Source organism: Rhodnius prolixus, unplaced genomic scaffold (genome assembly GCF_049639745.1).
Source record: "Rhodnius prolixus isolate KJV_2025 unplaced genomic scaffold, Rpr scaffold_2, whole genome shotgun sequence".
Lineage (NCBI taxonomy): Eukaryota > Metazoa > Arthropoda > Insecta > Hemiptera > Reduviidae > Rhodnius > Rhodnius prolixus.
The window spans coordinates 16899557-16923011 of NW_027411592.1; the positions used below are offsets into that span (position 1 = coordinate 16899557).

Below are 23455 nucleotides of genomic sequence, written 5' to 3' on the forward strand. Positions count from 1 at the left end.
ATTTTATTCTCTTGTACACTTTGTTTTTCTCAATTAAAAACTATAATTATTTTGTGCACAGATCTAAAAAGGTAGAAGATATAAAGAGTTGAAAATTTTTTGGGTCATGAAATTCTGTAAAATTATGGCCGTTCTATATCTCTTACTGTGAAGCACGTATTGATACGGAATTTTGTTCTCTTGTACACTTCGTTTTTCTCAATTATAAACTATAGTTATTTTGTGCACAGATCTAAAAAGGTAGAAGATATAAAGGGTTGAAAATTTTTTGGGTCATGAAATTCTGTAAAATTATGGCCGTTCTATATCTCTTACTGTGAAGCACGTATTGATATGGAATTTTGTTCTCTTGTACACTTTGTTTTTCTAAATTATAAACTATAGTTAATTTGTGCACAGACCTATAAAGGTAGAAGATATAAAGGGTTGAAAATTTTTTGGGTCATGAAATTCTGTAAAATTATGGCCGTTCTATATCTCTTACTGTGAAGCACGTATTGATACGGAATTTTGTTCTCTTGTACACTTTGTTTTTCTAAATTATAAACTATAGTTATTTTGTGCACAGATCTAAAAAGGTAGAAGATATAAAGGGTTGAAAATGTTTTGGGTCATGAAATTCTGTAAAATTATGGCCGCTCTATATCTCTTACTGTGAAGCACGTATTGATATGGAATTTTGTTCTCTTATACACTTTGTTTTTCTCAATTATAAACTATAGTTATTTTGTGCACAGATCTAAAAAGGTAGAAGATATAAAAAGTTGAAAATTTTTTGGGTCATGAAATTCTGTAAAATTATGGCCGTTCTATATCTCCCACTGTGAAGCACGTATTGATATGGAATTTTGTTCACTTATACACTTTGTTTTTCTCAATTATAAACTATAGTTATTTTGTGCACAGACCTATAAAGGTAGAAGATATAAAGGGTTGAAAATTTTTTGGGTCATGAAATTCTGTAAAATTATGACCGTTCTATATCTCCCACTGTGAAGCACGTATTGATACGGAATTTTGTTCTCTTGTACACTTTGTTTTTCTCAATTATAAACTATAGTTATTTTGTGCACAGATCTAAAAAGGTAGAAGATATAAAGGGTTGAAAATGTTTTGGGTCATGAAATTCTGTAAAATTATGGCCGTTCTATATCTCTTACTGTGAAGCACGTATTGATATGGAATTTTGTTCTCTTATACACTTTGTTTTTCTCAATTATAAACTATAGTTATTTTGTGCACAGATCTAAAAAGGTAGAAGATATAAAGGGTTGAAAATTTTTTGGGTCATGAAATTCTGTAAAATTATGGCCGTTCTATATCTCCCACTGTGAAGCACGTATTGATATGGAATTTTGTTCTCTTATACACTTTGTTTTTCTCAATTATAAACTATAGTTATTTTGTGCACAGATCTAAAAAGGTAGAAGATATAAAGGGTAGAAAATTTCTTGGGTCATGAAATTCTGTAAAATTATGGCCGTTCTATATCTCTTACTGTGAAGCACGTATTGATACGGAATTTTGTTCTCTTGTACACTTTGTTTTTCTAAATTATAAACTATAGTTATTTTGTGCACAGACCTATAAAGGTAGAAGATATAAAGGGTTGAAAATTTTTTGGGTCATGAAATTCTGTAAAATTATGGCCGTTCTATATCTCTTACTGTGAAGCACGTATTGATACGGAATTTTGTTCTCTTGTACACTTTGTTTTTCTAAATTATAAACTATAGTTATTTTGTGCACAGATCTAAAAAGGTAGAAGATATAAAGGGTTGAAAATGTTTTGGGTCATGAAATTCTGTAAAATTATGGCCGTTCTATATCTCTTACTGTGAAGCACGTATTGATATGGAATTTTGTTCTCTTATACACTTTGTTTTTCTCAATTATAAACTATAGTTATTTTGTGCACAGAACTAAAAAGGTAGAAGATATAAAAAGTTGAAAATTTTTTGGGTCATGAAATTCTGTAAAATTATGGCCGTTCTATATCTCCCACTGTGAAGCACGTATTGATATGGAATTTGGTTCTCTTATACACTTTGTTTTTCTCAATTATAAACTATAGTTATTTTGTGCACAGACCTATAAAGGTAGAAGATATAAAGGGTTGAAAATTTTTTGGGTCATGAAATTCTGTAAAATTATGGCCGTTCTATACTGTGAAGCACGTATTGATACGGAATTTTGTTCTCTTGTACACTTTGTTTTTCTCAATTATAAACTATAGTTATTTTGTGCACAGATCTAAAAAGGTAGAAGATATAAGGGGTTGAAAATGTTTTGGGTCATGAAATTCTGTAAAATTATGGCCGTTCTATATCTCTTACTGTGAAGCACGTATTGATATGGAATTTTGTTCTCTTATACACTTTGTTTTTCTCAATTATAAACTATAGTTATTTTGTGCACAGATCTAAAAAGGTAGAAGATATAAAGGGTTGAAAATTTTTTGGGTCATGAAATTCTGTAGAATTATGACCGTTCTATATCTCCCACTGTGAAGCACGTATTGATATGGAATTTTGTTCTCTTATACACTTTGTTTTTCTCATTTATAAACTATAGTTATTTTGTGCACAGATCTAAAAAGGTAGAAGATATAAAGGGTAGAAAATTTCTTGGGTCATGAAATTCTGTAATATTATGGCCGTTCTATATCTCTTACTGTGAAGCACGTATTGATACGGAATTTTGTTCTCTTGTACACTTTGTTTTTCTAAATTATAAACTATAGTTATTTTGTGCACAGATCTAAAAAGGTAGAAGATATAAAGTGTTGAAAATTTTTTGGGTCATGAAATTCTGTAAAATTGTGGCCGTTCTATATCTCCCACTGTGAAGCACGTATTGATATGGAATTTTGTTCTTTTATACACTTTGTTTTTCTCAATTATAAACTATAGTTATTTTGTGCACAGATCTAAAAAGGTAGAAGATATAAAGGGTTGAAAATTTTTTGGGTCATGAAATTCTGTAATATTATGGCCGTTCTATATCTCTTACTGTGAAGCACGTATTGATACGGAATTTTGTTCTCTTGTACACTTTGTTTTTCTCAATTATAAACTATAGTTATTTTGTGCACAGACCTATAAAGGTAGAAGATATAAAGGGTTGAAAATTTTTTGGGTCATGAAATTCTGTAAAATTATGGCCGTTTTATATCTCTTACTGTGAAGCACGTATTGATACGGAATTTTGTTCTCTTGTACACTTTGTTTTTCTCAATTATAGACTATAGTAATTTGTGCACAGTTCTATAAATGTAGAAGATATAAAGGGTTGAAAATCAAATCACATTATTAACATAAAAGAGTAAAAAATAAATTAAAGAAAAACTATTATGCTTTACATCCACACTCTCATCCCTAATTCCAAATTTGGCTTCCATGTTCACGTCGGCTCGCGACTTGCTGAAGACTTTACCACAGTCATTACCAGCGGGCAGAAAATATTCTGAACGGAAAAACGAAACTCATTAGCTTGGTTAAACATAGAAATATGAAAATAAAAAATTACTGTTTATAGTTATTTTAAAATGTTGCACTATTTAATCATCCAACCAGTGTTTATCCATTTGCTATATTTTGCATTTGCTCTAGTTTCCATTCAACGGAACAAACTCTCATGTTAGCAGATTAAATAATACATATTTTAATAGAATTGCAACATAAGCCAAATAAAAAAAAAGTTCTATTTCAGGGGCCACGCGACTCTAATATTGTCTTTAACGTTCTAATTCTGCACTGGAGTATTTGTTCTCAAACGTTGCTGGTAAAAGCACTGAATGATTGTTTATTAATCATAATTTTTTTTACGTAAAAAAGTTATGATTGAATGCCTTCGGCACTCAATAACGTTTTTTCTTTTACTTTTTATTTAAATAACCTTTACAGAGCTCTAGAAGATGAAATGTATATCAAATTGATAAAGCTGAAGAGTTTTCTCTCAACAAAAATACTATTAGGACTCCGTGATTCTGTGAAATTTTTCCGGTTTTAGTTAGACCAGTTCATGTTGGAAATGTGACATTTTAATTTTTTACTGTGAATAAGATTTTATGCAAAAGATGGATAGTCTAAAGGTAAATTCTAAATTGCAAAGACGAATAAAAAAACTTTAAATCTCTAGCAAATGATTATTTTATTTTGTATGTAAAGGAAATTAAATGAAAACAATAAGACACACTTTCTCCTAATGTAAATGTTATCGTTCTGGCTTTATATTAATTTCAATTACAACAAACATTAAATTAAAAGCCCACAGGAATATATATAATTTTTTGTTTTACAGCGTTACTATTTTATTTTGAAAAAGTAAGAAGGACAGAACTCATTTTTTAAAACTGTAAATCTAGAATTCATTACCTCCTATTCTTAATTTTTAAATCTTTGAAGGTTTTGTTCTGAATTAATTGTTTAATATTCCTAATTGTTACTGGACATTAATTTGATATTACTTCTATTCCATCTATGTATTCTGTTCTTTGATCTATAATTGTTTAATTAATATTTATCTGCTTTTGCACTGATTTAGTTATTATTCGGGTCTAGCAAGAAACCTTAATCAACTGAACTCTTAAAAAGATCGGCATTTAATTGTGTTTTTAGTTCAATCAGATTGGTTCATGGCACTTGGCGAATTTGAAATAATTATATTATAAAGTAATATTTATTTGAGGAACGGATTAGCTAGGTGGTTAATGCACTGACTGATTCTCAAAGAAATCTCTCGTGTTCTAGTCTTGCTGCTTTCTATTAGACTTTGCTCTTCCAAGACGTTTCTTTAAGACTTGAAGGACGCAAAAAAAGAAAATAGTTAGGCGTAGAATTATCACAAATTTATCGCGTTTTAATTAAAATTTTAAATTACTAAATACACCGCCCACGAATTGCGGATTGTAATGATTTCAAATTCTTGGCTAATTTACATGATTGTTGAAACTGACTTGGTAAACCTTCTGTCTTCGGTCCGTGAACTTGTACAGTAATGTCCCTCCGTTAGTTTGTACGAAAATCAGAAATTAACTGAACAGTTGGAATTATCACGTTGATAAATTAATTCTAGCATCAAACTTCTTTAATCAAAAACAAAAATTTAGAAATTTGCTACCTAAAATTGCACTTAAACTATAGTCCTGAAGCTTAAAATCCTTCAATGCTTCGAAAGGTTTTGATATAACCTGAAATGACCTTTTTCAGCCGAAGAGTTAACTGGCTTTTGATGAGGGTTCATAAAAATGTGTGATAAATATTTTGCAAATGCCAATAGAAAAATAGTATAATAGACAGGAAAGTGGTTCAGAGGTTACCCTCGCGATGGCACCGGAATGGAATCTCATTGTTGGCCCTTAGATTTCCTCTTGCTAGGAGCTTCTTACAGTTCACTGTCTGGTGATGGACAGTGTTGTCTGTAACGAGGGAACACTATGAAGGCTTCGGCACTAATCATAGAGCCAATCTGTGACCTCAAATGTTAATTTTAAAAATTAAAAAGTGAAGTAACAGTGACAGGTAGTCAAAAGAGTAAATGGTACATGAATTTTTGAGACGGTTAGTGCTTATTTAGAAAACTGTTGATAAGTGGAAAGTCCATAATTTTAAATCTTCATTATGATTGAATGATTTCATACCAAAATATGGTACAGAAAGGTTGAATGTAATAAAAAAAATGTTTATTTAAAATAAAAGCCGAATTCAAGAAATATGTTTCTAGGATTGTTGTATCTTTTCATTCTCTTCATCTCGTTTGGCCTTTCCGGCGATAATTATCTGTTATTGTTGGTTAGGGTCATGTCAGTGTAGTTTTATATATAGTTTAGGTTGAATTCTTGGCATCACCTGCAGTCTTGGCGCCACAATGGAGGCTCCTTACAATAGGTTGTCTGCAAAAAGCCTGATAGGAGAAGATTGTCAACATTTTGATTTGTTAAGGTATTTGTTTTTTTATTTCCAATTTTATTTGTTATTTGTTTGGTAAAATTCTTTAATTCCCATATTTCATAAAAAGTGCCTTGAGCATTCTAGAAATTCATCTATCTTTTAATAATGAACTATTAAAGTCTTAATGTAGTCATTTACATTATATTTAATTAAACGTGTGATTTTTTATTTTATCAAAGTTATGGAATGAGAGAGGAATTTACTACAATAAAGACACAACGAATTCCTCCGTTTCATGGTGTAAAAGAATCGGGTCTGACAATTGAATAACGTGTGCCTTATATTCTTTATAATTAATTACAAAAAAAATTCTAATTAAGGTCTCACTGGATTTCTTTTAAGCGTCAGGCTTCTGCCAAATACAGTTTAAAAGCAAATATGTACGAGTTAAAAAATTATTTAAACTGTATTGAGGCATCAAATATAAATAATATTAGAAAAATATTTTATTTTTCACAAATTTGGAACCGTGTCCTTCAACGTTAAAATTCACCACAAAGGTAAAATTTCTGATTACAAATTAATTTCGATTGTAATTAGATGAAGTTGCCCTCACGTTTTTTAGTAATGGTATTATTATTAGTATGCTTATTTATAAACTAATTATAACGATGCAACAGCGAATCTGTAAAGATTTTTCTGAACAGATAAAATTAGAAGAGGAAAAAAAATATAAGTATGACTAAGAGATAAGTTAAGAACAGATTTAAAAAAATATATTTAAGTCTTAATCATATGAATACCTTGAATAAAGGCCATCTATAATTGCTATCATAAGACTAGTTAATTCAAAGTTACGAATGAATTAAATTTGAAGGATCTTATATTGTTTGACCAGGTAGGTGATCGCGAGGCGTACGAGGCAGATACAACGGGAATATACCTTGGGGTTGAGTAGCTCTCACACAAAAGAGTGTATCCAGTAATTTTTTCGAAAGATTTTTGACTGGATTGTTTGGATCAGCTTTACAGTTTGATCGTTTTGCTGTTCGTTACAGTTCAGTCCAGTTAGAAACCAAGTAGGGCTGTATACACTCTTTTCTTATTTGAAAGATTCTGTTTTGGTCGATTTTCAAGTAGTCTCTGAATAAAGAAAAATACATAGCCCTAAAAAAAGTAGAGATTAGGTAACTAATACATTTATGGAAAGTACATTTTCATTATTAGTAGCAAATGTTTTCTTTTTAGCCATACTAATTTTATTAAACAGAACTAACATATAAATCAAGCTATATTTAAAGCTTCAAATTGTCGTAGGTTATTAAAGTAGAAAGTTATAGAACAAGTTGTCGTTGTGTAAAAAAATTCCCAAGTTATTTATTTTTTTTATGGATTTGTAAAAATTATAATAATAAAATTCCTAATTGAAGTCAATTATAATATGAAAACTACTTTGTAATTATTTGCCCAACAACCAATAATATAAATTCAGATTGTTCATCCTGAAGCCACACCTGAATTATCTGGAACAAATAAATGTTAGCTTTAAAACGAGAATAATTTTTTAAACTGATTGGTTCATATTTTAAAATTAAAATATTTAAATTTAAATTTTGAGTAAGGTGAAAAACTTAGCTAAAAAGGACGACTTTCAAAGCACTCATTAATCTAGAGAACTTTGGCTTAAAAATAACATTAATGTATTACGATTGTGCCTATAAATGTGGCTGGTACTTTAAGAGCAAGAACGTTGTCATCTATTCACGCCTAACACACGTAACCGAGATGAATGTTCTCAAATTAACAACTTGTCAAGTAACTTCATCTCATTTTAATTATAACAAACTCTTTATCATTAATCATTCAGTTTGACCAGTTATTACTTGACACCAGATAAATTCTATTTATCTATAAAAGGCAATGGTGGATGGAGTTTACCAATTTTTCTGTTCGACGGAAAAATATACATTTTATATATATATATTTTATTTAAGGAGTATAAAACAAAAAGGAAATTATTTTATTAGCAATTTCTGTTCATCAGCTGGCAGAATATTTGCTTAGATTTTTATTTGTTTGGGCTCAAGTAGTTTTAAGAAAATCCTGATCAGTTGTCACCAAATTCTTTATTTTTGTATGCAGAAGAATTGCCTCCAAAAATTCTTACGGATTGTGTACCTACATCTATTGTACATAAAACAATAGAGTCATCAAGTGGTGCATTTTATAATTATTTAATTCAGTCTTTCATAGATAATGAGATAATTTTTATTATTTATAAGGCGTTCCTATAGTGTGGATTTTAATTTACCATATTAAAGTCATTAAATCGTATTACTATAATTGTTGTAATTTAAAATGGTAATTCTCTATTCACATCTTCGGTGCATCTTTTCTGTCAATTATCGAAGCGTCCTGTTAATTATTGTGCCTTGAGTTTTTGGATTCACGACTCTATCTTTGGATTTTTTTTTAAGAGTCTAATTGAATGCAATTTCGAGGTTTTAGGCACTTGTCAACTGGAACTGGCACAAATCGTTTCAAATCGTGGGAGCAATTGCAATCCTAACTTAAACAATTTTATGAATTCTGTTCTATTTTAAATTCGAATTAAAACTTAGTGAAAGTTATTGCTTTGCATAAAATTAGTCGTCTCTAAACTAACTTAAATGTCCTTTATTTTTCATCTAATTAATTTTTAATGTTGATTTTGTTTGTTTGTTTACTTTAATTTGAGTTGAAAAAGTAGATAAATAATTAACTGTTTTATTTCAGGAAAGAATAAGATTACAGCTGAAAGTGACGTCTGTGTAATTATGCGTAAAAAAATTGAAAGAAGGAGACTATATCAGCAGAGCCCATTAAGTAGATGAGCTCAAGGAGAACAACCTGGGCACCCAACGGGTAATCAATGTGGATTTTTTTTTTAATCAAAATTATATTTAAAAAAAAAATGTAATTCCATTATGTTTAAATAATCAATTAATAATTTAACATGTGTTCGAATTTGTGATTGGCTGATTTTTTGTTTTTTGTGTGTGATTAAGAGAATGAGGGTGGTTTTATTTTAAATTGAAAATACACACTTTTCATTTTTTATAACATCGAATTTTATTTCATCTAGTTAATCCCTGGGATTCAGAAAAGAATCAGCCCTTCGTCGACATTTGTAGAGAAAGTAGAGGAGTTGCACTTAGTATTAAGGATGTGCTTAGCATTGAGAGATTAAGGATGTAAAAGGATTTCTTATCCTAGTCACTCAGCAAATGGTCGAGAACCATATTAATCTGGGCAGTTAAACAATTATATTTTTAACCAAGTTAAGCAGATTGTAGGACTAGCAGAGTCTTAAGCAGGATACCTGTCCTGTCCCCCTCCTTTACGACATGGAGGTAGAATATGTATTGGAGGCAATCATGCAAGACTAGTTGGAAGACGAGCTTCCCGATTGAGGCAATTCTATTCAGTATTCTTCTCTGACCTCCAGTTGGTGCTGACCCAAATGAGGAGACCTAGAGCTCATTATAAGAAAAATTTTGTGACCTAATATACACATTCATTTTATTAATAAAACTTTTATTTTACTTGAAGATATTTGAAGCCGTTTTAAACGGGCATATTCTTAAACTTAGGTATACCTTTTGAAATGTAATTAAAAAATAAAAATTGTAATTTGGTGGAGAGTTAAACTAGACAAGTCGCAAATTGTATACTCTGCAAGGTCTTTAATCCAAGTAAAATGGAAATAAGAAAAATATTTAATGACTGAGTGGTTAGAGCTAGTTGAGTAGCTGGCTTTTGATAAGCTATACCATTGCTTGAGTGATAATTGACCATTCAATCAATGATCATGCAACATTTATCGAAGGCGGACTTCTTAATTAACTTTTTTCATTAATTTAATGAAGAATTCTCTCAAACTGGAATAAGGTATTTTAAATAAGAAAAAAAATCGATTTACAACCCTTTTTCAACTCAATTGTATTTTCTATCCATTAAGGATAAAAACAATTTTATGATCTAATTCTGGTGTAATTTGAGTAGCGAAACAAAGGTATATATAGCATATATTTTGTAAGCTACCTGCCATAATGCTGAATTGATTTCAACTGAAAGATCTTTTATAGGTCTGTAAGGGTTAGAACAACGTCTGTAAGTGTAAAATGAGTTGCATATATTAGTCACCTGTGTAAGGGGACGACAGATATTTCATTTACCTATAGATGGTAGAACAAAAGCAAAAACCTTAACCTAGAAGGTTTAGTGGAGCATCGGGCGTTTGAAATATTCTACATATCCCCACTCTTACAATATTATTATTTATTAAGTGATTAAATTTTTTTTGTTTACCTCTCAACAGAAAGTGTTTTAAGCTCCAAAATGCAAAACATTTAGTGAACAACATTATTTTTAAGTGAATCAATAAACAGTATTACGAGATTTTCATATAAAACATAAATTATTTTGGTTATTAAAAGCTCATTGCTAATATATTAAATTTCTTGTTGGTGAACACTTAGATTCAAGAGAGGAAAGTGTACTAGACTCCTTGCCAAAATCTCGGGCACCAGTCTTGCTTCCTCTTAGATTGATTCTCAGTAACGTCTTGCAGCTTAAACTATGCGCATCCACTACCTGGAGGCAACCGGACTAAAGAAATATTTTTGAGTCTAGACTCAATCATTAAGTCAGTTCATTTGGAAAAGGAATATTTTTGGATTGATGTCACAGAAGAAGCTAATTTTTTTCCATGAGAATAATTACACAAAGAATACTTCAAGAGAAGATTGGTGAACATTATATTCTACAGTTAATTTTATTTTTAAAAGTGCATGTGCATTAAAAGAGCTCCTGCAGCACCTTCTCGTGAATCATGCAATTTTCTCTTTCTTTTCCAATCCTCCCTCCGGAAAACTCTACTGATCCTAAATTCTTGTAGGCGCCCACAGTTCTGGTACCGTCTACTTTGGTCTCATACATTCCAGCCAGTCTTCCTTCCTTGATTCTTTGAACTGGGCCTAACCAACACTTCTGGATTGTCGCCAATAATTTTGCAAAGTGAAAGCTTTGTTTCAAATTTTCTTGAAGTGAATTCAACCCATCAAATACAAAAAGTTCTGTGATGTACATTGATAAAGAAAAACCACATTCCATCCTTACCACTTGTTTTTTCATTGTTTTGTATATTTCGGATCTCCATTAACAGTCTTGTACCCGTTAATCAAATAATTCATCATGATATGGAAACGTGAATGAATTTCTATTCTTATTATATATTTAATAAACATTGAAGTTATTTTATTGATGTATTGGCAGCTTCACACCTGTGATATGCCTACTAAAATCAAATCTAGCATCGATAGACAAGTACTCTTGCAATACAGATTCTTGATTGAGTTATAGTTTTATGTCAGAATGCTGCGAGGAATGGGAATGCTTCGGAAGACAATTAAATCTTCCTTCTTTTCTTGCTTATCTCTGATCACGTCTCTCCTAAAAGCCCTGAACCTACCTAGCTGCTTCCTGATATTTGGACATTTTTTCAAATATAATGATACGTAAAAGTTTGAATAACTTAAAAATTAAAGTGTAAAAAGGATACCAAATTATTTATATTCCAAATTGTCTGGCTGTTACAGATGTTGCGTCAAAAAAATGAGAGAAAGTGGATGAGTAATCGAATGAAAGTCTAGTAGCGTAAGCGGCGTTTACTGCCGTGCACCTGGGTCCAGAATTAGATCTGCAGATGCGAGTAGGTGAACTGGGTTTTTATTTAGCTCAAGGTTAGTGAAATGGTAAAGAGATTTAAGGAATAACTAAACTGCCTTTTTCTTAACTGTTACTCTACTCAACTGTATGCATACATGATTTCTTCTTACAGGGATATGTATCCTTTTCCCCATAATATTTTTGGATCTATTATATTTTAACTGCTGCTGTCATGGACATTGTTTTTTACATAATACAGTACAACATGTTTTATGGGGTTTTTATAAGAATAAAATAATTATTCGCTTGGTATTTGCTAGAATTGAAGTGTATGTAACTGTTAAGGCCGTAGACAATTGGCATTTATTACAGATTTGTGACTGTACTGTCAATTTAAAATTTAGTCAATTTAAATTATTTATTTCATTTGAAATAAAGCACAAAGCAATCGTTTCCGGTTAAAGAAAAATTGCTTGATAAAAACAAAGGAAATATTGTGAATTCCACAATCTCAAAGTGCAACTATTTAAGTGTTCTTGTAATCCAAGTTAACTATTTTTAGCTTCTTTAATTTCCTAGAAGATCGATGTAAATATTTTGAGCTAAAGGAAATTAACAATACTAGCCAGCGTTACGAAAGAACAATAGAATGATAAATTACTCTTGTTAGTAAATATTATTTTTTAGATAATCTGTTATGGTTCACCAGATTAGAAAGCTTTTTTTTGCAATTGGCAGTTCCTATTTTCTATGTGAATGATTCCCTTAGTTGGCTAATCTTTCACTTTAATTTTATTGAACCATATTTTCTTCGTGAATTTTTAACAAATTAGAAATCCACGTTTATGTTTATTGCTTGAAAAATGGAGCTATTTGATCACTGTCGGCCTCAGTCCAACGCGCTACTTGTTATTCACAGACTGTGTTTTAGTCATAACGAACACTAGGCAATATTGCTGCTGATATAATGCCAAACTTGCCGATTTGTTCCTTCTCAAATTCTCTTAAAATAAATTAAGAATATATATTTACAACATTAATTAAGCTCACTGATCTAAACATTCTGGGTGGTAGTTATTTCTTCTGGACCCAACCTAGCCAGGCCGACCAGTAAATTCGTTAAAAGGTTCATGAAAGTAATATTTAAAATATAAATTCAATATTTTATTATTTTTTTTATCGTTTATTTACTTACAATCAACGCATTTTATTGCGTTATAAGCAACAATGATAACAATAAACAACATACAACTTTCAGAGTGGAGAAGTTACCCAGCTCTCCTCCACACACTCCAATTTTATGATTTTAAAAAAAGAATTTAGTAGAACATTACAAAAAAGTATTAACTTTGTTGCCGAATTAAATTCATTATGATTCATTTTCCTTCGGTTCAAATGTTAGACTTGATGCTCATCTGATTGCAGGAAGGGATAGTTTAAGTAATCTTCCCTTATATTTGTTGCTAGTATTGGTTTTAAAAGAGAATTTCGATTTATTCTTGTTTTCAATAAAACTGGGAATTGACATCCCACGATGGGAAGATCTTTATTACAATTTATGGTGATTTTTGGCCGTTATACTCACATATCATACTCTCGCCCCGTTGTTTACTTGCTTCCAATGAATGCAATGGTTAAAAATATATTATTTTTAATTATTACTGATATCTCCTTAGAAAAAGAAGCGGAAAGTTAATTCAGGCCAGCAATTAATTTGTCTAGAAACAACAAGATTTTTAAAGTTTTCTAGGTTTAACTAGGTAAACTTTAGTAGTTTCGTTCAAACAGATCTTAAAGCTTATGGTCAGCTAAACAGGCAATCTGTTCTGTTTCAGTTTGGAGGCTAAAAATAAATTTTAACGTCTAATTTTTGCAATGCTTTTCAAATTTTATATTACCTCAAAACTAAAAATGTTAAAATAATTTTTATGTAACTTAAAAAAATTGTTTCTCATCTTCAGTGTAAGACTTAAGAAAAATGTTTAATTGACTGAATTTCAATAGATTTTTATTTTTGTTTGTTTTATTTTAATTGTTCAAAAATTGATTAGTAGCACCAAGTTTATGTATGAAAATTAATTTATTTAAATTTAAGAAACGAAAGGCAAAACATCAACAGAATTTTAGAAAGAGGTTTTTCGGTTTTCGGGCAAGAACCAGAATATTCTTTAATATTTGTTGTATATATAAATTATTTATAACAATGTTGAGGATTAATATTGCCCAACCTAGGCACGACTTTCATCTTGCAACAGCAGACAATAGCCTTATATCCAGTTTTAACAACACAGTTTATTAATATAATCAGCCATATGAAACCACATGTTACTTGGCAAGGTTCCTAACCAAGGTCGTCTAACTCCCAAAACTGATTCAATGGTCGTACGTACGAACAATCTAACTATCTACTTTATACACACAACTCTATCTGTGTAAAATACTTTCTTCTTTCATGAATTTAATCTTTACCTCGGCGATCTTAATATTTTATCTAAATATGTTCTATGTCTCACTTTATTAATGACCATTTTTCAGTTTATGTTTTGATGTTAGCCTAGTTTTGGAATTTTTATTTCGATTCGTTTCTAAAGGGGAATCGCAACAATCAATTTTATTGGAAGAAAAATTATGGGATTAATAAAAGATACTCTGTACAAATTTAAGTGTTATGAGCAACAGCTCTCTTTCTTTATTTAATTTGACATCTTGCATTTTTTCCTGACACAATGTTACCCATTGCACTATTACATCTTATCCTTTTTTTTTACATTTTTGTGGTTTTCTAAATGCAATTTCCAAATGCCAACTTTCTCAGTGGAAATTTGTTTTAATTGTGAATCAGATTTGTCTTAATTATTTCTAATTTGCTTACATCTATTTATCCTGTTTGGATAGAAGAGGTACTGGCTGCCGTTAGCACAAAAAAGTGTACCTGAACCGAAATTTCTTCTCTACTACATTGTTGATTAAGGTTTCGATCGCTTGTCTCTACAACAACTCTAGAGAGAAGTTTGAATCAAATATGTGGATTCCAGGTTAGGCGTTTGTCCGTGAAGAGTCCTAGGTACTTAACACCATCTGTTGTGGGAAGGGGAGTGAGGCTTAGGTAAACGGGTGGAAGGATAGTTCGCCTTAGGGAGAATGTAATGTAATTACATTTGCTTTCATTGATTTTAATTCTCCATTTCTTTAGCCAAGACTCAAGAGATTCTATACGGTATTGAAGGGAGCGATAGGCAAGAGCACGGAGTCTTTAGGTGTGGACATGACAATTTACTTCTAAATTTAACATCCTTTAATTCATAATTGCTGTCTGACCTCAGGTTCTTTTCAATACTAACTTCATCTCTTTGTCCCAAAGTGTCCGTCGGTATTTGAGTACCAAATCATTCCTAACTCACTATCCAGCTTATTAGTTCCCCCTCTCATGCCTCACACCAGCTGTAATTGGCAGTATCACCCCGTGCCAGAACAGTTCTCGATTTTTGCTGGCTTTATAAGACTTCTAACATCTAGATTTTTGAAATGGCATTTTGTAATTCCAACATAAAAAGTGCATGAAGATTCTGCTATTCCTCTGCCACCAGAAGTACTATTTTTTACTTACATTTTTTCAATTGTAATTTGGGAAGTGAGTACTTTTTAAATGAGCTTTTGAGAATAGAACCGGAGCTTGCAGATTAATATTAAGTAAATTTCATTCGAATAGAGAGAAATAGTTTCTAATAAGCTAAGCGAATACTGATGTGAATAAATTAACTGGGAGACTTCATATTTAGTGCGGTTTTGATAATTACTGAGTATGAACATTTTCATAGTGCTACACATAATTGTGTGGGTAGTAATTATATATTTTTTAAATGGAATCTAACATACTGTTACCTTTCCTATTTTACAACTGAAACGATATTTTTTCATTAAATTTTATTTTCTTTTTTAATGACCAAAGTGTTTTACTTTGTTTAGAATAAACAAATTAATTGCAATTAGAAATCATCGTGTGATCTGTCCAAATCTAAGTTGTGCATAAGAAGGCTGGAATCTGATTAATTAGTTCTGGTAGATTTCTTTTAAGGTACCGATTAATCAATTTTTTATGTTGCTAAATGTTAGTGTCGAAATAAAGTTGCATTGGGAAATTATTTGACCATGTTTTAGTAACAAAATGCGCTTAAAAAATATACCAGGAGACTTAGTTGAGCAGGATATGCTTTCCAGCAGTGACCTACAGGATATTCGAGTTAATGTTGTTCACTGAGCTGTTTATAGAAATTGCAATGAACAGATGTCATGAAGTGTGTATACACAAGTTCTACTTCATGCCTAAAACGAAGGGCATATATGACAATCTGATCAAAGAGAGGCCAGAAACCACGGAAGTGGAATAAGGAAGACGTGAACAAGTCTTAATTCATTTCACCTGAGCTATAATTTTAAGAATGTCTAGATAGAAAAAGAATATGGAGATCATAGCCGCCAGCTGAATGGGGAATATGGTACTTAGAGAGAATTAATGGGCGCCTAATCTATAAAGATGCTGGTTTTTATCTTTTATCATCTAAACCTTAAAGATAATCACCGCTATTCAAATTATTCTCGCCTTTTATCCGCTAAGAACTGTGCATTCTTTAGAATAATCCTAATATTATAGGCTAAAAAAGAGTGTATTAAATGATCTACTTTGTTATCGCTGTCGCTATTAATTTTGACTGCACTTTAATGCGATTTAGTGTCTCGTTTAGCGGTTGCATCATTTTATTAATTCTATAAAATACTTCGTACATCGTGAGAAGTCGAGACTCGTGAGAATATGGTTCTGGAATGTAAAAAGCCCCTTTTTTCTTTTCATTGATAGAATTTCATTAAAATATTTTTATTGAAATAAAGTTCATCTCCTTTTTAAAAAATAATATATTTTTTTTAATTTCAATCACAATTTTATCATAAAGCACATCTTGTACATGTACTGCCAGAGATCGGGAGTTGTTCTCTCATTGTCTTTACTGAATAGTCAGCTGGAAAATTCCCTTGATCATGAAATCCTCTGTGTTTTGATTCGCTGCGCGAAGTACTGTTTTTTTTATGGGCATGGAATTAGACGATGATTTAAAAGAGACCACTTTTAATTGCCTCTAATATTAATAATAATAACCGAACACATAATTTGTATGTTGATTAAATCACTGATACAGTATTTTAAGTTGCAGCGTTACTCTAAATTAGTATCTCTCACGTTTCATTGATGATATATATATAGCCAGTTTATTTTATTTTTTTACTGAAGTAGCCATTGATTATAGTGCAGATCTTTGATTACTACAAAATTTAAAGTCTTGCATAGTTTCTCTTCTTTGAAACTGCGGCTACTTGAGCTGCAATGCCTCACACATATTGGCTTTGAATAGCAAGATAGGTGGAGCAAATAGGTCATAAAGATTCTTCGAAGACTTTCTATCTAATCGATGTAGTGGTGGAGAACAGGTGCAACATTGTGTTAGCTAGCCCTTTATTAATTCCAATATTCTAGCACTAAACCAAAAAGCATTTTCTGGACCATTTAAAACTTTGAACATATTCAAGAGGCTACTAACTGGTACTGGATTAACTTGATTTGTGCTGTACTTCAAAACAAATTTCGGATGGTGAGCTATCTAACAGCAAGACATCCTAAGAATTTTATGGAAGTCTGTACACACTGCTGTGGAACGTAACTTTATCCTTGTTGACTTGTAAAAGTTAGAAGTTGATTAAGTGTATAATTGGCAAATTTATTAGAAATAAGGAAGAATATATTTTGAACATTTTTATCTAATATATATCTGAAGATTTACTAGGGTAAAAGCAATTACAATTAGATTTTAATGAATAAGAAAATTACCTTCGTTTAATTTACTTTAACATTATTTATCAAACCAAGTCACACAATACAATATGTACATCGTACAGTTCATTTATACGCTTCAGAATTTAATTTTACCAACTCGTAAGTTGCTTACTTAGTTTTTTAAAGTTCATTACATTGCTTCGCGTGTCTTCTTGATTAGACCCTTAATTTTAATGCTTTTCGATAGGTTCTCAAATCACTTTTAAAGTTATAGGATATTGTTACTAAAAACAAAGTAGTTTCTTTTGTATCTCAGCCCGTAACTTATTGATTTTTAACAAATTATTCACACCGCGCTTCCTGTAGCGAGACTAATCGTCGAAGAAAGGCAGAGTTCAAAAGAACTCGGGTAACTTTTTTTTTATAAGAAAAAAGTATCGAAGACTTTATTTACTTGAAAACCAACCATTATCAAGTAATGACCAACATTGTTATAAATTCATTTATTGTTATGAATTACAAAAAAACTAAAACAGCCTTACTACAGGATAATAACAAATATTGAAAAGACTTCAGGTCGATATCAATTAGCTCCTCTGGAATGTTAATTGTCAGAAACATTTCAGCAGTATGAACGCGATCAGTGAGATGGCTTTTTTTTTAAACTGGGTAACAAAGATGCTACCGCCCATTTATTATTTTGTACACAAAGGGAGTGATTTTTTTTAAAGAAAATTCTTGCATTGATTGGCTATGAATTTCAATTGGATAAGTTTTTTCAGACAGGGCTTAACTTACAACTACCAATTATGTGTTGTTGTGGTCGAAGACCGAAGCACATTACTATTAATATTTTTTTCTAACAAATAAAAAAATAACTATACGCATGATTTGAACTGGGGAGCTCCAACTTACAAAACCACGCTTCATAACTACTAAACCAATATCCAACAATAATCTTACTGAGACTATTGCTAGATATTATTTAATTTTCAGGCGACCTTTACGTCCATATTTGGTGTCAGGGTGTGAAGATGGTTACCTATGACGTTTCATTATAAATTTCGAATCCTTCAAATAAAATCCTGAATGTGGTGCATTTTCAAGCTGCATTTACAGTTTGAGGAATAAGTTTGGTATTGATTCAATGACTGTCTCGAGCTGTAATTTCTAACTTTACAATGAACTTCTTTCTTATATTTTGAACTAATTGATAGAGTTTTTAACCACAATCAAGAATTGATTACCTCATTAACCAAGTGAATAATTTTATTTCATCAACTTTACTAAAATACTCGTATATATTTCGTATTTTTAGCTATGGTTACACTTCAGCGATATAATTTCATGACTTAAATAATGAATATTTGGTAAAATTAACTGTTTTGTGATTTTATATCCGTAGTGATTGTTTTTATGAATCATTAACATCAGAAATTGTCATGATCGTTAATGTTGTTGACTCCATCATCAAAATCTTTGTTTAGCATAACTACAATTATAATAACTGTTTAATAAATAACTAATGGCATTGTCAGATCTGGCCAAATTAATGACTATGGCCTAGATACGTGACCCAAAAAATGTAAACTGCTGGGGTTCAAAGTGCAACAGAAATCAGTCACGAATTGGGCCCCTGACAGATTTATCTTCATATTTTATACAAAGGAAATTATTTGAGGGGAAAAAAGTCATTGTTTCTTAGATGATTTTCAATTGTTTATTATTTATATAATACTTGTGGTCACATTTAGTATGCTTTAATTTTACTTCCTACCCTTACTTAGTCTGCTGTGGTTATTCAGATTTTTTTAACGGATAATGCGGTTATATCATTTACTTTGTGTGAAATTTGCAATTCTGAATAATGAAAACTAAAACATTTTTGTTTTTTTTCCTCTTACGTAAAAGAGGAAATTATTGCGTCTTGCAAATTTAGACACTTCTATGGAAATGAACGGTTTGTCACTCCTCACAAATCACTTAGTGATATTAAGTGCACATCACAATGTTAGCAATGAGAAGATGGACTTTCCAGTCCTCAAACAAACTATTTAAAAGTCCGAAAGACACGAAACTCTTAGTAGTATCAGTCTTTATTTAAGACTTTGATACGCAGCTACATTGGGGAGCCTCACTGTACTTATCGGCATAATTACTTGTAGGGTTTGCATATCAATATACTTTGAACCAGACCATTGCAGAGAAACATATTTGATTCTGGGCTAAAGATTCCTCCAAATAAGCATCTATTTTTAAATACGTATGTTTAAAGATTTTCCAATTGCACAAAGTGTTATCTGTCGCGTTCAGAAATTATCTGTTATTTATGATTTGGTTTTTTGTTACTCTTTGTAAATTTTTTCACAAGTAGCTAAATGTTTCATCCCAATTCCGATTGTAACGAATCAGTTGTTTAATGATTTTTTTGACTTTTTTTAATGAACTTGATTTGGATACTGCGGTAAAATAGTGTTAAGCTTTTGTAATAAAACTAGCCACCTCGATAGACGAACCGATAGTGACGAGGAACGCTAAGGAAATGTTTTTATTGGTTCTGAACCGATTCTTTCTCAATATCTTGTTAGACTTGATAGTTATGTACGTTTGCTGGTCATTTCGTACACGACATCTCATTCTTTGGTTGGATACGAAGCTCACTTGGCAAATAGACATTAAATTAACAATAAAATAAAACTATCTTCTCCATCCTAGAACTTGGTATATTGTTTAAAAGTCAAGGGTGACTTCGTGTTTTTGTACGATTGTTCTTTTCTTTTGTTTCTAAAGCGCGTCAGTAACTGAGTTCATTGCATAGCTAGCCTCAGGATTGGATTTGTTCTTTATTGACTACGCATTCATCACCGAACAGTGAGTTTAAGGAAGTGCTTGGCAGGCAACTGGGTTAGAACCCGGGATCTCCCGTGGGAATCCAGCGCGCACAACCTCTGTAATGACCCTTCCTAGCTCGAATTGATCAAAATTATAAATACGTTGTTTGAAATTGATTATTAATATATATTTTTAATTTTTTTTTTTTAACCTTGAGAACAATATTTTAAAAGACTATTTTTGTACAAGAATATTAGATCCTTCAAAACGGACTGCTATCTGTCTGCAAATACGCATATTACACACAATTTGTTCTTTCTTTAGGGTTAAATGCGCCAAATGTTGTCAAGGTTTTTTTGTAAAAATAAATAAGCGTCGCCCTCATTACGTTCACAGACGAGATATGGTCTAATAATTTTGTCATTTCATCCCTCAGTCTAAAAATACATTAATTTTTACGAACAAAGAATGCTTACTGCGCAAATAAATAGGATTATAAAGTATACAGGCCCTGGAGATGCTGCGATAAGACTAGCTTTATGTGTTGGAGGTTTTCCAGTCCTGGTCTTGATTGTTTAAAACAATTTTCCTTTTTCTTTCTTTTTCTTTCTAATTTAAGGCCCATTATGTTTGAGTTACTATCTATTTGAAATGGAATAAACTATTCATTCAGTAATCCGATTCAGGCAGAATTCTGCTGAAGACGTAATTCAACAATTCATGGTGATAGAAACTCAATGCCAAGCTTTCTACGTTTTGGTCATTTATTAGAAATTCTCTTACAGCACCAGCCAAATTTGTTGAGAACATTGCAAAGAACTAGAAACCATAAGATTCCTTGTGAAACTTGTTTCGATATTAAGAAAAAGTTAAAATTGAGCGTGACTAAAACAGAAATGAAAAAAACAGTAATGTGATGGAAGACCTTCGGATAGAAGGACTCTAGATAGAGAGTTCCGTACAAGGGGCCAATGTTTCGAGGAGATTTTAAAAATATGGTCTTACGTTAAGTAACTGGTACTTTAAACAGTTGACATGATGTGAATTCAATGGATGAAAAGAAAGGTCTACATGCAGAAATGAATTATAATAACCTTAGAAATAGTGTAAATTGCTAAATTTCATCAAGTCTTTTAAATCAGTCTGCTAGCTCGAGCAGCAATGTACAAGACTATTTGAAGTCATATCGTAAGTCACACTGATTTCAAGCTAGAATTGTACAAGCTTCATTGTGCGCACTTAGATCAACTTCAAAGACATTTCAAATAACATTCTATTGTTTAGGATTTAAATTGATTATTAACACCATAAATAACTTTATGCATTTATGTTCTTCAATAAATATTTGAATCACACATCCCTCCCAGTAAATAACCTCAGCGCCTTATCTAATTTCAGCATGTCTAATGGGTAGAACTCTTAAAGAGTTCAAAAGGTCTTAGAATTTTTTTTTTTCAATCCGATTCTCTGGAATGTAGCGGCTCTAAATTTAAGTCCATAATCCTCGCTACAAAGGTCATAAGTTTAAACAAAATTAAATAAAATTAATCATTTATATTAAATAAAATCGACTTGACAGTTCAGAAATGGTAATTATACTGTTTCGAATATATTGACATTTTTTTTGCTTTCTCTTATTAAAAATGGTTGCTAGCTTTTTCCATTACTTTAGATTCACCTTGTGTACTTTATCTCTCCTTCTTCTGATGGTTATTTGTGGTTCTAAAATAAATCTAAATTAAGTTTCTTAGATGCTTAAAAGTGAGAGTTTTCTCCATCTCTAACGTTTTTTTCTTCTACCATAATATCATGGCTAGTAATATTCCAAAACGTAATGTCAACTATGATAGCATTGAAAAAAATTTCTACTTTGTAACATGATAATAATATTGATTTCTATTTTACATTTTTATAAATTTTTTAAAAGATTTGATTTCAGGATTTATAACTATCTACTTTCTTCCGTATTTTCAATTAAAGTTATGACTTTCTGGAAAGCCAATCGTAAGAAGGGTGGTCTGGTTACTATAGTTACTATTACATTGTCTAAGATAAAGGGTGACACTTCTGCCTAATAGGTATATTGGGTTATCTCGAAGGGTCAATATCTAAAATGTTGTCGTCTACAAAAGTAAATTAAATGAAAGAATTCTGAGATGAACTTCGAATTTGCCGATGGTTAAGATTAATCCAAGTAGTTGCATATAAAGAGCCAACAACTTGGGTAGGCCCTAAGTACACTGACACTTTGTCAGGGTAAGAATTATTTGTGTTGCCAGTTAGGGATGCTCCAGGGTCGCAAACTTCTCTGAAGATGTGGTTCCCCTAAAGTGCATTAAGTGAACTCATAGTTGTGATGTATTAGTTGTTTTCATCTCGATTCTTTGTTCCCTTTTCCATTTTACGGTTAAAGCTATACTAGTTTTTTTTTACAAATTTTGAGTACAGTTTTATAGATCGATCGTTCACTCTGGTGCTTGCATCTCCGAGTCTGATTCCCACCAGTATAATCTGGTTGGCCCAACAAGTAAACGCAAGAAACTGCAGTTTGCTGCACTCTCGTTGCTGGTTTTATACCGTACAGAAATGAACTTGTATTCTTCAGGAAGTAGTCATTACTCATTCTGTCATACTTCCTCCCATTAAATCCGTAATTTTATCAAAATAATTTCTTGAGCTATAAGGAAAAAAAAAATTTGTAAATGATGAAACATTATTTTATATATAGATATATTGCGTACGAAACCTCAGCTGACCTCCGTATAATAATTCAGAAAATAATGAGATACGAAGAAGATAATAATGTGAGTAAAGGAATAAATACAAAATTCTGTAGACAAATTTCAAAACAATCTGATGTGTACAGAATTGAATGTGAAGGGTATTTTAGTCATAGTCTTTTTAGGCTTTGAGAAAGGAAACTACTGAAAAAAGTTGTATTGCCTCAAGAAAAAAATAAATAAATAAAAATAGTTCTCCAAATAAACGGACGAACGTTATACTCGCAGTGATAGTCTGTCACTTGTTACTTTACTATATCTATAGATATATGTAATATATATACATTTATTTATTTACTTCGTCACAGGATCAGACATGTTTTTTTGAATTGTAAAGATAGTTTTGATAAAATTTATATTTAGGAGTTTTTATGTGTTTTTCTGTTTGAAATTTTGGTGCCTATAACACGCAACACAAT

The 23455-nt window shown here is 31.1% G+C and overlaps 1 protein-coding gene and 1 long non-coding RNA gene across 6 annotated transcripts in view; one reads left to right on the plus strand and one right to left on the minus strand.

Moving 5' to 3' along the window:
- Window positions 1–9628, plus strand: part of LOC141449146 (uncharacterized) — a 37230-nt gene extending 27602 nt beyond the window's left edge. For all 3 annotated transcript variants that reach the window (XR_012455358.1, XR_012455359.1, XR_012455360.1), the window contains one exon: window positions 8667–9628. This is a non-coding gene — a long non-coding RNA (uncharacterized lncRNA). The remainder of the gene's footprint in view (window positions 1–8666) is intronic.
- AdamTS-A (ADAM metallopeptidase with thrombospondin type 1 motif A) overlaps window positions 1–23455 on the minus strand; it is a 310609-nt gene that overhangs the window by 216881 nt on the left and 70273 nt on the right. The window lies entirely within an intron of this gene.